This window comes from Rhinopithecus bieti, unplaced genomic scaffold (genome assembly GCF_001698545.2).
Source record: "Rhinopithecus bieti isolate Rb0 unplaced genomic scaffold, ASM169854v2 scaffold_1403, whole genome shotgun sequence".
In the NCBI taxonomy this organism is placed as follows: domain Eukaryota; kingdom Metazoa; phylum Chordata; class Mammalia; order Primates; family Cercopithecidae; genus Rhinopithecus; species Rhinopithecus bieti.
In genome coordinates this window covers 722284-726965 of record NW_016803444.1, presented here as the reverse complement: position 1 = coordinate 726965, position 4682 = coordinate 722284, and the positions used below count along the sequence as shown (strand labels likewise).

The window sequence follows — 4682 nt, the reverse complement described above, 5'->3', positions numbered from 1 at the left end:
GGGTTAGGATGAATAAGCAACTTAGCAGCTTTTTCAGCTACTAGGTAGTAGAGCTTGGACTTGACTTTAGGTCTTTCAGCTCCAAAGTTGTTCCATTAAAGACCTATAAATATTAATGACAGCAAAGCAAAGATGAAGATGAAAGCAGAAGCTCCCTAGATGAATTGGAGGTTATGTTGAATGGACTGAATATTAGATTTTAAGATATTTCAGAGGTAGGTAGTCCATCCAGAAGAAGAAAAGACCTAGAAAAGTTGGTGTGTGAAGGGACTTGTAGGGAAAGATACTGTTCCTGCCCGGGAAGGTGGATCCTGCCTCCAGGCATGGATATTGAGAAACATCCAATCATTTTCAATAAAATAACATGTCTAAATTATATCCAAGCCACAATGCTACACTCAAATTCTCCCTTTTCCACACAGATATCTTCCCTGATTCTCTTTTCTGGAAAGAATTTATTCTTCCTCTGAACTCACATAATTCCATCTTTGCCTGGATCATACAATAATATTTTGTTTATTTGTATATTTATCTTATTACCCCTGAGCCACATACCCATGAGTCTGTTTCATCCTTAAATTTTCTAAAGCCTCTAAGATAGTTTCTTGCATGTGTAAGAGGATCAATTTAAAAGATGTTGAAAAGACTAACAAATTAAAGCTTCAAACATTTTTTAACATTCAGATGGGAATTGGGTTTGATGTTTCTTTTCTGCCAAAATGTAGTATTTCTAGTGTTTTTATGTTCCTTGAATATTTGAGAGCCTTTTGAACAGAATATAAAGTTATACTGATTTTTAAATAATACTATTACATTTCTCAACTGAATTTTGAAACTAATTATATGTTAGAGAGATTTCCTAACTGCAAGGTGATAGCATTGCAAATATTTTTTCCTATAAACCTATAAAACAAAAATACAGAATTTTTTCTATCAGAATCTACCTACCAGTAATCACAGCTATATGATTACTTCATATTGACTGACTAGCCTAAGCACTGGAAGATTGTATAGGCATTCAAAAATTATTAAAGCAATGTAAACAAATATGCTATAAATTCCAATTTTAATTGGTGTTTAATTTATTGAGAAAATGAAGGTGAGATTTTGACACATTTCAGTTTATTCCACATTAAAAGAAAAGTAAAACCAAGTTTCCTACTTTCATAAAATTAATTTTCTTCTAAGGAGGAAAACTATTTTATTTGTGCTGTTACTGATGAATTTATATTTAACTATTAAATTATTGTTGTAGTATAATTCTGAGAACGTTTCTATTGAATTTAAGAAAGGCCATTTGAGTTTAGTAAAACACCTGCAAACGCAGATGAGTGTGAAATGCTGGCTGCATCTGAGCACATTTAAAATAATGTGTTTATTACTCAATTAAAATCCCAAGTAATCTACTACTTATAAATTAGAAAAAGTTGCTGAATTAAAGCCTAGGTTATGATGCAAAATCAAACTCCTTTATTTGGTGAGTAGAAATGTGAACTTTCCAACATGGTATAAAAATCAAACATAGTTGCGGCCGTAGGCAGGGGCCTGGCTGTCCCATAGTGCCTTAAGTGGGCTCCTGGAGGTGATGCCCCTGCAGGGGTTAGGGGCACACTGGGGGTTACCAGGAGCGGCTCCTAGGTGTTCAGGCGCCCAGGAGCTCGAGGTGGTACTTTTGGGACACCCCCACCCCACTCCCTGCATGGCCTTAGGACATGCCTGGAGGCAGGGTCCACCTTCCAGGGCAGAGGGTCTTTACTCTCCTCTCCATATCAGGGCAAAGGGCAGTGTTTGCCCCCAACCCAATCCCATTTCTGTTCCCTACCTTAGACAAGGGGCATTGTGGGGGGTGAGAAGGACGGTCCTTCCTCTTGAGTCGGGAAAGTGCATAAGGGAACTATTTAGGGCTGAGAACTTGGGCGAAATGGGGAAAATGAGCATAGGAACTGGTTTTGGGACGCTTTGGTGACTTGAAAGGTGGTCTGTCTCTTTGGGGAAAAGAGGGGAGGGCCTCCCACCACCGTGTATTGAGGCATGATGACAAGAAGGTGTCACATGCTGCTAGGACTGACCTCTTTAGCTCCATTTGCAGCCTCCCCATGGCCTGGAGGGGTGGAGGTCGGTAGAATGGGAGGACTTTGCCTCCTTTCAGGAAACAGGTCGGCTCCTGGGCTGTCTCAATGCCTCTGGGGCTGGAGACCGGCTCCTCCCAAGATCGCAGCCAAAATTGCAGGTGATGCTGCAATGACAGTGAATAACAGCACTTCTGATTTTGCTTTGTCGGGGGGGTGGTCATGAGACAGTTGGAAGATGGAGATCAACCGGAGAGCAAGAAGCTGGCTTCTCAGGGAGAAGCAATCAGTTATCTACTTGGACCTATCCATCGTCCTCCAAGGACTTCAATGACAGAAGAGTACAAGGTCCCAGAGGGCATAGTGGGCCTGATCTTTGGCAGAGGGGGCGAACAAATTGACAAAATCCAACAGGATTCAGCCTGCAAAGTACAGATTACTCCAGACAGCAGTGGCCTACCCGAGCACAATGTGTCCTTGACAGGAGCCACAGAATCTCTACAGAAAGCGAAGATGATGCTGGATGACATTATATCTCGGGGTCATGGGAGGACCCCAGGACAGTTCCACAACTCCCACAGGGGCCAGAACCGTACCGTGCAGGACATGGTCCCTGCGGGGAAGGCCGGCCTGGTCATCGCCAACGGCGGGGAGACCATGAAGCAGCTGCAGGAACGCGCTGGAGTGAAGATGATCTTAATTCAGGATGGTTCTCAGAATTCCAATGTGGACAACCCTCTCCGGATCCCTGGGGATCCTTACAAAGTGCAGCAAGCCTGTGAGATGGTGATGGACATCCTCCAGGAACGTGACCAAGGCGGCTTTGGGGACCGGAAAGAGTAGGGATCTCAGATTGGCAGGGGCATCCATGTGCAGGTGCCCAGGCATTCTGTTGGCGTGGTCATTGGCCGGAGAGGAGAGATGATCAAGAAGATCCAGAATGATGCTGGTGTGCGGATACAGTTCAAGCAAGATGACGGGACAGGGCCCGAGAAGATTGCTCATATAATGGGGTCCCCAGACAGGTGCAAGCACGCAGCCCGGATCATTAACGACCTTTTCCAGAGCCTCAGGAGTGGTCCCCCAGGCACTCCAGGGGGTCCAGGCATGCCCCGGGGAGGCCGAGGAAGAGGCCAAGGCAATTGGGGGCCCCCTGCGGGGAGATGACCTTCTCCATCCCCACTCACAAGTGCGGACTGATCATCGGCGGAGGTGGCGAGAACTTGAAAGCCATGAACCAGCAGACGGGAGCCTTCCTAGAGATCTCCTGGCAGCTACCACCCGACGGGGATCCCAACTTCAAGTTGTTCATTATCCAGGGTTCACCCCAGCAGATCCACCACACCAGGCAGCTTATCGAGGGGGCCCTTCAACCAGGGGCCACCTGGGCTCCCTCGCATGCCGGGGGGCTCCCTCCTCACCAGGGCTGGGGCAATACCTACCCTTAGTGGCAACCACCTGCTCCTCACGACCCAAGCAAAGCAGCTGCGGCTATCACGGACCCCAACGCCACATGGGCCGCCTACTACTCACACTACCACCAGCAGTCCCCGGGCGCCGTCGTCGGACCCCGGGGCTCCACCCGCTCAAGGTGAGCCCCCTCAGTCCCCGCCCACCGGGCAGTCGGACTACACTAAGGCCTGGGAAGAGTACTACAAGAAGCAGGCGCAAGTGGCCCCCGGAGGGGGTCCAGGAGCTCCCCCAGGCTCACAGTCAGACTACAGTGCAGCCTGGGGAGAATATTACAGACAGCAAACCGCTTACTAAGGGCAGATCCCAGGTCCCAGCGGCCACCAGCCACCGCCCACGCAGCAGGGACAGCAACAGGCTCAATGAATCGAATGAATGTGAACTTCTTTATCCGTGAAACATCTTTTTTTTTTTCCATTTTTTTTTTTCCGTTTGAAGGCTTCGGTTTTGCTTGGCGAGAGAGCGATGGCTGCCGTGAGGAGTATAGGGGAGTCCTTGAGGCAAGCACGGGGGCTCAGGGGAATGGGAGTGTGCCGAGCCCTCACTCTCTCGCCCGCTCTGAGTCTCACATACTTTTCTTTCAAAATTGGGATTCCTTCAGGTTGAGCCAGCCAGAGAAGATGGCGAGATCTTAAATCTCTGCCCAAAAAAGAAACCTTACAAATTAAAAAAACAAAGAGCAAAGGCAGAAGTTATTTAAGTTTTATGATATTGTATGTATGTATATAATAAAAAGTCTCTATTCTCCAACCCTCGGCATTCCTGAACCTGCCTCTCTTGCACAATAAAAGCATTCAATTTCTCCCACCCTGCGGCCTCTGTTTTTTAAAATAAACCTTCTAAAAAGCAAAGAAAAAAAAAAAAAAAAAAAAAAAATCAAATATAGTTAACATTGATTTTATTTTCTAGTTTGACAACTCAAGTCTTCATTTTCAAGCATGGCAATCATGTTATTGTGCTGAAGATGCCCTAAGAAAATACCACAGACTGGATGGCTTAAACAGAAATTTATTTTCTCACAGTTCTGAAGACCAAGAAGTCCAAAATCATGGTGCTGGCCAATTCAGTTTCTGGTAAGGGCTCTCTTCCTGGCTTGCTGAGGCTGCCTTCTCACTGCGTCCCCACATGGTAGAAAGAGACAGC

The 4682-nt window shown here is 46.4% G+C and overlaps 1 pseudogene; it reads left to right on the top strand.

Moving 5' to 3' along the window:
• Positions 1-2077: 2077 nt before the first annotated feature.
• LOC108536961 (far upstream element-binding protein 2 pseudogene) lies at positions 2078-3861 on the top strand (annotated as a pseudogene).
• The last annotated feature ends 821 nt before the right edge of the window (positions 3862-4682 follow it).